The 10,396-nt window shown below is 50.6% G+C and overlaps 2 pseudogenes; both read right to left on the reverse strand.

Annotated features, from left to right (window-relative positions):
- Positions 1 to 289: 289 nt before the first annotated feature.
- On the reverse strand, positions 290 to 408 carry LOC143949840 (5S ribosomal RNA; annotated as a pseudogene).
- Positions 409 to 506: 98 nt separating this feature from the next.
- On the reverse strand, positions 507 to 626 carry LOC143950083 (5S ribosomal RNA; annotated as a pseudogene).
- Positions 627 to 10,396: the final 9,770 nt, after the last annotated feature.

Raw genomic sequence — 10,396 nt, forward strand, 5'->3', positions numbered from 1 at the left:
CTCTCTCTTTTGGAAAAAGTGGAAAATTGGGAATGACGGCCCCACACCCCCCTCTGGATGGATTATGCCAGAGGGACCTGGGGTTTGTGTGACCCTGGATCTTGGTACAGTACTTTATCCGTGCCTCGAATCATTGTGATTGATGGAAGGCAGACTCACAGTTGTGAATATACCTGTATCAAGTATTGTTCAGCTGCTTTTTGCTCTGTATTTCTCTGTTGCATTATGTACTCAGGGGACCGTCTTCCCTTGTTTGGAGAAAAAATTATATTTGGAAAAAAAAAAAAGAAGCCTACGACACCTGGTATTCCCAGGCGGTCTCCCATCCAGGCATTAACCAGGCCCGACCCTGCTTAGCCTCCAAGATCAGATGAGATGGAACAGATTCAGGATGATGTGGTCATAGCCAATATCTTCAGGCACTCTCAACTCTCTTGACAAACGCCAAGATGGCCACCTTGGGAACAAGCGAAAAAAAATAGGTCAACGGCAACAACATAAAAAGAAGCCTACGGCATCTGGAAATCCCAGGCGATCTCCCATCCAGGTACTAAACTGGTCCCAACCCTGCTTAGCCTCTGAGATCAGATGAGATTGGGCTCTTTCAGGGTGATGTGGCCGTAGGAGATTTCTTCAGTAGTGATGGACGAACTTCCGACGGGACGTTTCGCGAACGCGAAACGCGAACGGACACAAACGTTCGCGAAAACGACCGTTCGCCGCGGGCTCCATTGACTTCAATGGGAGGCGAATTTCGCAAACCTTTAGGTCGAATTTGCGGCCACGGGGTAATTATTAGGGGGTAGCACGTAGTCCCACCACCTGGACAATAGCATAATACATGTATGAGGTGAATTTGGGATCGATAACTACAAGCATTTTTTTTTTATTTGGGAAATTGTTCTGACAATTCAGGACTATGGAGCTAATGAAGGCAATGGAGGAGAGGGAAGGTCAGGGACCAGGGTAGGCAAACAAGAGGGTGCAGGAGATACAGAGCACTGACAGCAGCACCGTAATACAGAGCACTGACATCAGCACCGTGACATACAGCGCTGACAGCAGCTCCGTGACATACAGCGCTGACAGCAGCTCCGTGACATACAGCGCTGACAGCAGCTCCGTGACATACAGCGCTGACAGCAGCTCCGTGACATACAGCGCTGACAGCAGCTCCGTGACATACAGCGCTGACAGCAGCACCGTGACATACAGCGCTGACAGCAGCTCCGTGACATACAGCGCTGACAGCAGCTCCGTGACATACAGCGCTGACAGCAGCTCCGTGACATACAGCGCTGACAGCAGCTCCGTGACATACAGCGCTGACAGCAGCTCCGTGACATACAGCGCTGACAGCAGCACCGTGACATACAGCGCTGACAGCAGCTCCGTGACATACAGCGCTGACAGCAGCTCCGTGACATACAGCGCTGACAGCAGCTCCGTGACATACAGCGCTGACAGCAGCTCCGTGACATACAGCGCTGACAGCAGCTCCGTGACATACAGCGCTGACAGCAGCTCCGTGACATACAGCGCTGACAGCAGCTCCGTGACATACAGCGCTGACAGCAGCTCCGTGACATACAGCGCTGACAGCAGCTCCGTGACATACAGCGCTGACAGCAGCTCCGTGACATACAGCGCTGACAGCAGCACCGTAAGCAGCCCCAGGAGGAAGTCAGCACAGCACAGGGATGGTGTGATCCCCTCATAATAAGAACCCCCAGGAGGAAGTCAGCACAGCACAGGGATGGTGGGAGCCCCTCATAATAAGAACACCCAGGAGGAAGTCAGCACAGCACAGGGATGGTGGGAACCCCTCATAATAAGCAGCCCCAGTAGAAATATGACACCGCTCAACCTCTTCAAAGAGGAGGGTAGGGGCATATAGTACGGTGTGCTTTTTTGGGTCAGGGAAGTGAGCCAAATGAATTAAGAAGGTCTGTGTGCTTGATTCCAAAAATTGTTTATAGACATATACATGGTCTACTGATCACATGTGTTGAATTCCTCCGAGATCCATGCCTCATTCATTTTTAGAAATGTGAGGTAGTTAACACTGTGGTGAGCTAGGCGAGTACGCTTATCGGTCACAATCCCCCCTGCTGCGCTGAACGTCCTTTCGGACAGGACACTGGATGAGGGGCAAGCCAACAGTTCGATTGCAAATTGGGCAAGCTCTGGCCAGAGGTCAAGCCTGCCCACCCAGTAGTCTAGGGGTTCATCACTCCTCAGAGCGTCCACATCGGCCGTTAACCCAATGTAGTCGGACACCTGACGGTCTAGGCGTTCCCTGATGCTGGATCCGGATGACACCTGTCGATGGGTCGGCTGAAAGAATGACCTCATATCCGAAGTCACCAACACATCTTCAAACCGGCCTCTTCTTGCAGGCGCTGTTGGATTGGTACCCGCAAATCCTTCTCTGGGAGTGGGAATTGCTCCTCTGCCAGCGCACGCAAAAGCAGAATGCAGCATTTCTCGAAGCAAGGCCTGGAAGTGCTGCATTCTGACAGCCCTCTGCGACGGCGGTAACATTTCCGCCATTTTGTGTTTGTACCGGGGGTCTAAGTACGTTGCCACCCAGTACTGGTCCTTGACCCTCATGCTTTTTATACGGGGGTCCCTATTAAAACACTGGAGCATGAAGGCCCCCATTTGCACTAAAGTGGAAGCGGTGTGGTGGCCTGGCTCCTGCTCATCATCCAGGATAATGTCGTCCTCTTCATTCTCCTCTCCCCATCCTCGCACAACAGGGATCCCAGAAAGGTTTAAAGCATGCTCTTCTTGCTCCTGCTCATCCGCCCCGGCACCATCCTCCTCTGACTCCTCATCAGACTCCTGTTGTTGACTTGTCTCAGATAGAGTAGCCCCCCCTGGGAATTCATCCAGCATTGCGACTTCCTCATCTTCCCGCTCCTGCTCCTCCACAGCCTGATCAATGACACGACGCAATGCACGCTCCAGAAAGAAGGCATAAGGTACCATGTCACTGATGGCGCCATGGCTGCGACTGACCAGTTTGGTGATCTCCTCAAATGGCCGCAGAAGTCTGCATGTGTCGCGCATGAGCAGCCACTGGCGCGGTGAAAAAAAACCCAGCTCCCCAGAACCGTTTCTTTCGCAGAGTTCATACAGGTAGACGTTAACTGCACGTTTCTGCTGGAGCAGCCTATCAAGCATATAGAAGGTTGAGTTCCATCGCGTCGGGCAATCGCAAATAAGACGTCTGACCGGCAGATGGTGTCGCCGCTGAATGTCAGCAAGGCGAGCCATGGCCGTGTAAGATCTTCTGAAATGGGCCGAGATTTTCCTTGCCTGCCGCAAGATGTCCTGGACCCCAGGGTATTTGACAAGGAATCGCTGCACGACCAAGTTTAAGACGTGTGCCATGCACGGCACGTGCGTGATTTTGCCCTGTTTCAATGCGCTAAGCAGATTGGCACCGTTGTCACACACCACTTTACCAACTGTCAAATTGAGCGGTGTTAGCCACTCATCTGCCTGTGAACGCAAAGCTGAAAGGAGTGCCGGGCCAGTGTGGCTCTTTGCTTCCAGGCACAACAGACGCAGCACGGCATGGCAACGTCTCACCTGGCATGTGGAATAGGTTCTGGGGAGCTTGGGCGGTGCAGTGGAAGAGACGCTAGCAGCGGAAAAGGAGGAGGCAGCTGAGGAGGAGAGGGAGGAGGATGGAGTAGGAGGAGGAGAAGAAGAGTCAGGCCTGCATGCAATCCGTGGCGGTAAAACCAAATCTACACGGGTGCCACGGGTTACATGCTTGACGGCCGTCAGAAGGTTCACCCAGTGGGCAGTAAAACTGATATACCTTCCCTGCCCGTGTTTGCTAGACCACGTGTCTGTGGTCAGATGTATCTTGGCACCGACACTGTGTGCCAGAGATACATTCACTTGCCGCTGAACATGGCCATATAGCTCTGGGATGCCCTTCTCTGAGAAATACTTCCTTCCTGGGACCTTCCATTGTGGTGTTCCAATGGCCACAAATTTGCGAAAGGCCTCCGAGTCCACCAGTTTATATGGCAGTAGTTGGCGGGCTATGAGTTCTGACAAGCCAGCCGCCAACCGTTGGGCAAGAGGGTTATCCGGCGTCATCATTTTTTTACGCTCAAACATTAGGCCCACGGAAGCCTGCCTTTTTGCAGAAAAATGTGAGCTTGGCGTGATGGAAGGTGGAGTGGAGGACAATTGTGAGGAGAGAGGAGAAGGAGAAGTAGAAGACGAGGCTGGACGGTGAGAGCCTGCAGTGTGGCTTTGTGTGTTCCGTTGCTCCCACTGGGCTCGGTGATGGCTGCTCATGTGCCTTCTTAAGGCGGTCGTCCCTAGGTGAGTATTGGGCTTACCGCGACTAACGCGTTGACTGCAAAGATTGCAGATGGCAACGCTATTGTCAGCAGCGGACACGTTAAAAAAAGCCCACACTGCGGAGCCATGTGCCGGTGTCCTGGGAGCGCCAGATGTGACCGTACATGGTCGATGACTCGCTCCTGATACATTTGCAGTCTGCTTTGTCCCTGCTGTGCAATGTAAGTCATTGCTGCTTCTCCTCCCTATCTGCTGGTCCATATCTCCCTCTGAACTCCCCTCCTCTTCCTCTCTTGTGGGCACCCACGTGACATCACTAGACACGTCATCATCAACGTCACCTTCCCCACCGCTATAAGTAGAGTAGGCAGCAACACCGGGGACCAACCTCCTCCTTGGGCTGATCTGGGTACTGGCGTCAGACTGCTGAGTAGCGCTTGTTGCTACCTCCTCTTCCTGATCCAATACCAAGAGTGGCTGCGCATCAGAAATGTCCTCTTGATATGGATCGGAAAATAATTCCAGTGACTCAAGCGGAAGGTATGTGGTGGTGGTGGTGGTGGTCGTGTTGTTGGTGGTAGTGTCTTTGGGGGTGCACATAGCAGAGAGTGAAGAAGAGGGTGCAGATCGAGAGGATGAGGAGGGTGCAGAAGAGTAAGGCTGAGCGAGCCACTCAACCAAGTCTGGTGCATCCTTTAAAGTAATTGAACGCACCTTCTGCAACTTCCCACTTTGGCTCAAGCCTGTTGCTCCTGCCCTACCCCTACCACCCCTGCGGAAGGGCCTGCCTCTTCCTCTGCATGTCATTTTTTAAATGACCCTGTGACAAAACTCTTAGTCCCTATACCGCTGAAGGACTGCTGCAGTATAGGTGAGCGGTCAGCAGTGGTGCACGTCAACCCTATCTATTGTGGACCTATAGCGGTCCTTACAGAACAGCAGACTGTACCGCACTCAAGCCTATGTACCGTAGCACCCTATACCAAGTTACCAGTCCTTATAAGAACTTTTGTGGACCAAGCAGGTTGTGTATTAGTGTTTAGCAGACTGTACGTCAGTCCCTATACCGCTGAAGGACTGCTGCAGTATAGGGCAGCGGTCAGCAGTGGTGCACGTCAACCCTATCTATTGTGGACCGATAGCGGTCCTTACAGAACAGCAGACTGTACCGCACTCAAGCCTATGTACCGTAGCACCCTATACCAAGTTACCAGTCCTTATAAGAACTTTTGTGGACCAAGCAGGTTGTGTGTTAGTGTTTAGCAGACTGTGCGTCAGTCCCTATACCGCTGAAGGACTGCTGCAGTATAGGGCAGCGGTCAGCAGTAGTGCACGGCAACCCTATGTATTGTGGACCGATAGCGGTCCTTACAGAACAGCAGACTGTAACGCACTCAGGCCTATGTACCGTAGCACCCTATACCAAGTTACCAGTCCTTATAAGAACTTTTGTGGACCAAGCAGGTTGTGTGTTAGTGATTAGCAGACTGTACGTCAGTCCCTATACCAATGAAGGACTGCTGCAGTATAGGGCAGCGGTCAGCAGTAGTGCACGGCAACCCTATGTATTGTGGACCGATAGCGGTCCTTACAGAACAGCAGACTGTAACGCACTCAGGCCTATGTACCGTAGCACCCTATACCAAGTTACCAGTCCTTATAAGAACTTTTGTGGACCAAGCAGGTTGTGTGTTAGTGATTAGCAGACTGTACGTCAGTCCCTATACCAATGAAGGACTGCTGCAGTATAGGGCAGCGGTCAGCAGTAGTGCACGGCAACCCTATGTATTGTGGACCGATAGCGGTCCTTACAGAACAGCAGACTGTAACGCACTCAGGCCTATGTACCGTAGCACCCTATACCAAGTTACCAGTCCTTATAAAAACTTTTGTGGACCAAGCAGGTTGTGTGTTAGTGTTTAGCAGACTGTGCGTCAGTCCCTATACCGCTGAAGGACTGCTGCAGTATAGGGCAGCGGTCAGCAGTGGTGCACGTCAACCCTATCTATTGTGGACCGATAGCGGTCCTTACAGAACAGCAGACTGTACCGCACTCAAGCCTATGTACCGTAGCACCCTATACCAAGTTACCAGTCCTTATAAGAACTTTTGTGGACCAAGCAGGTTGTGTATTAGTGTTTAGCAGACTGTACGTCAGTCCCTATACCGCTGAAGGACTGCTGCAGTATAGGGCAGCGGTCAGCAGTGGTGCACGTCAACCCTATCTATTGTGGACCGATAGCGGTCCTTACAGAACAGCAGACTGTACCGCACTCAAGCCTATGTACCGTAGCACCCTATACCAAGTTACCAGTCCTTATAAGAACTTTTGTGGAACAAGCAGGTTGTGTGTTAGTGATTAGCAGACTGTACGTCAGTCCCTATACCAATGAAGGACTGCTGCAGTATAGGGCAGCGGTCAGCAGTAGTGCACGGCAACCCTATGTATTGTGGACCGATAGCGGTCCTTACAGAACAGCAGACTGTAACGCACTCAGGCCTATGTACCGTAGCACCCTATACCAAGTTACCAGTCCTTATAAGAACTTTTGTGGAACAAGCAGGTTGTGTGTTAGTGATTAGCAGACTGTACGTCAGTCCCTATACCAATGAAGGACTGCTGCAGTATAGGGCAGCGGTCAGCAGTAGTGCACGGCAACCCTATGTATTGTGGACCGATAGCGGTCCTTACAGAACAGCAGACTGTAACGCACTCAGGCCTATGTACCGTAGCACCCTATACCAAGTTACCAGTCCTTATAAAAACTTTTGTGGACCAAGCAGGTTGTGTGTTAGTGTTTAGCAGACTGTGCGTCAGTCCCTATACCGCTGAAGGACTGCTGCAGTATAGGGCAGCGGTCAGCAGTAGTGCACGGCAACCCTATGTATTGTGGACCGATAGCGGTCCTTACAGAACAGCAGACTGTAACGCACTCAGGCCTATGTACCGTAGCACCCTATACCAAGTTACCAGTCCTTATAAGAACTTTTGTGGACCAAGCAGGTTGTGTGTTAGTGATTAGCAGACTGTACGTCAGTCCCTATACCAATGAAGGACTGCTGCAGTATAGGGCAGCGGTCAGCAGTAGTGCACGGCAACCCTATGTATTGTGGACCGATAGCGGTCCTTACAGAACAGCAGACTGTAACGCACTCAGGCCTATGTACCGTAGCACCCTATACCAAGTTACCAGTCCTTATAAGAACTTTTGTGGACCAAGCAGGTTGTGTGTTAGTGATTAGCAGACTGTACGTCAGTCCCTATACCAATGAAGGACTGCTGCAGTATAGGGCAGCGGTCAGCAGTAGTGCACGGCAACCCTATGTATTGTGGACCGATAGCGGTCCTTACAGAACAGCAGACTGTAACGCACTCAGGCCTATGTACCGTAGCACCCTATACCAAGTTACCAGTCCTTATAAAAACTTTTGTGGACCAAGCAGGTTGTGTGTTAGTGTTTAGCAGACTGTGCGTCAGTCCCTATACCGCTGAAGGACTGCTGCAGTATAGGGCAGCGGTCAGCAGTGGTGCACGTCAACCCTATCTATTGTGGACCGATAGCGGTCCTTACAGAACAGCAGACTGTACCGCACTCAAGCCTATGTACCGTAGCACCCTATACCAAGTTACCAGTCCTTATAAGAACTTTTGTGGACCAAGCAGGTTGTGTATTAGTGTTTAGCAGACTGTACGTCAGTCCCTATACCGCTGAAGGACTGCTGCAGTATAGGGCAGCGGTCAGCAGTGGTGCACGTCAACCCTATCTATTGTGGACCGATAGCGGTCCTTACAGAACAGCAGACTGTACCGCACTCAAGCCTATGTACCGTAGCACCCTATACCAAGTTACCAGTCCTTATAAGAACTTTTGTGGAACAAGCAGGTTGTGTGTTAGTGATTAGCAGACTGTACGTCAGTCCCTATACCAATGAAGGACTGCTGCAGTATAGGGCAGCGGTCAGCAGTAGTGCACGGCAACCCTATGTATTGTGGACCGATAGCGGTCCTTACAGAACAGCAGACTGTAACGCACTCAGGCCTATGTACCGTAGCACCCTATACCAAGTTACCAGTCCTTATAAGAACTTTTGTGGAACAAGCAGGTTGTGTGTTAGTGATTAGCAGACTGTACGTCAGTCCCTATACCAATGAAGGACTGCTGCAGTATAGGGCAGCGGTCAGCAGTAGTGCACGGCAACCCTATGTATTGTGGACCGATAGCGGTCCTTACAGAACAGCAGACTGTAACGCACTCAGGCCTATGTACCGTAGCACCCTATACCAAGTTACCAGTCCTTATAAGAACTTTTGTGGAACAAGCAGGTTGTGTGTTAGTGATTAGCAGACTGTACGTCAGTCCCTATACCAATGAAGGACTGCTGCAGTATAGGGCAGCGGTCAGCAGTAGTGCACGGCAACCCTATGTATTGTGGACCGATAGCGGTCCTTACAGAACAGCAGACTGTAACGCACTCAGGCCTATGTACCGTAGCACCCTATACCAAGTTACCAGTCCTTATAAGAACTTTTGTGGACCAAGCAGGTTGTGTGTTAGTGATTAGCAGACTGTACGTCAGTCCCTATACCAATGAAGGACTGCTGCAGTATAGGGCAGCGGTCAGCAGTAGTGCACGGCAACCCTATGTATTGTGGACCGATAGCGGTCCTTACAGAACAGCAGACTGTACTGCACTCAGGCCTATGTACCGTAGCACCCTATACCAAGTTACCAGTCCTTATAAAAACTTTTGTGGACCAAGCAGGTTGTGTGTTAGTGTTTAGCAGACTGTGCGTCAGTCCCTATACCGCTGAAGGACTGCTGCAGTATAGGGCAGCGGTCAGCAGTAGTGCACGGCAACCCTATGTATTGTGGACCGATAGCGGTCCTTACAGAACAGCAGACTGTAACGCACTCAGGCCTATGTACCGTAGCACCCTATACCAAGTTACCAGTCCTTATAAGAACTTTTGTGGACCAAGCAGGTTGTGTGTTAGTGATTAGCAGACTGTACGTCAGTCCCTATACCAATGAAGGACTGCTGCAGTATAGGGCAGCGGTCAGCAGTAGTGCACGGCAACCCTATGTATTGTGGACCGATAGCGGTCCTTACAGAACAGCAGACTGTACCGCACCCAAGCCTATGTACCGTAGCACCCTAGACAGACCAAGTTACCAGTCCTGATAAAGAGCTTTGTGGAACAAGTGAGTTGTGAATGATTAGCAGACTGCAGCAGAAGGGCAGCAGTCAAGTATAATATTCTTTCTATATTTGGAAGAAAGAATATTATACGTGTACAAGCCTATTACCGTACCACTGATACCAGTCCTGAAAAGAACCTTTGTGGAACTAATAGTAACAGCAAGTCTTTAAAATTATCCTCACTGCCTGACACACTGCTTCCTGCCTGTCCCTATACAAATTGGCAAAAAAGAGTAGGCTGGAACGATTAGCTGGAACAGCTCTTTTGTGGACCTGATAGTAACAGCTAATGATGATGATGATGATGATGATGAAGAAAGACTAATCTGGCTGAGCTGTCCCTAAAATAGCAGCATACAGCGCTCTGTCCCTTTATCTAAACTGACAAAAGAAACTCAGGCTGCTGACCTAACACCTATACCAGTCCTGAAAAGAACTTTTGTGTACCAAATAGCTAGCGTTTTCTCTGTCCCTACTCCACACAGGATCCTTTCCCTACAGTGACAGAAGAAAGAATGTAAAATGGCCACCGGATCGGGTGTATTTATAGGTTAGGGGGAATGTCCAAGTGTCCATGAGCTGTCATGTCTCAATTGGTTGTCCTGTAACACATGATAAACGTGTCACGAAAGGTTAAAGTTCTTGTATACATTAAACACGTAAGTCCGCCGGGGCGAACGACGGAAAAAGGCGTTCGAACCCGCGGACGGCGAAAGTCGGAAATTCGCCGCGAAACGACCGCCGGGCGAACCGTTCGGCCATCACTATTCTTCAGGCACTCTCAACCCTCTTGACTAATGCCAAGATGGTCACCTTGGGAAACAAACAAAGAAAACAAGTCAACGCCAACAACATAAGAAGA

Source organism: Lithobates pipiens, unplaced genomic scaffold (assembly GCF_037356315.1).
Source record: "Lithobates pipiens isolate NorthernLeopardFrog02 unplaced genomic scaffold, aLitPip1_a1.2 Scaffold_30, whole genome shotgun sequence".
Taxonomy (NCBI): Eukaryota; Metazoa; Chordata; class Amphibia; order Anura; family Ranidae; genus Lithobates; species Lithobates pipiens.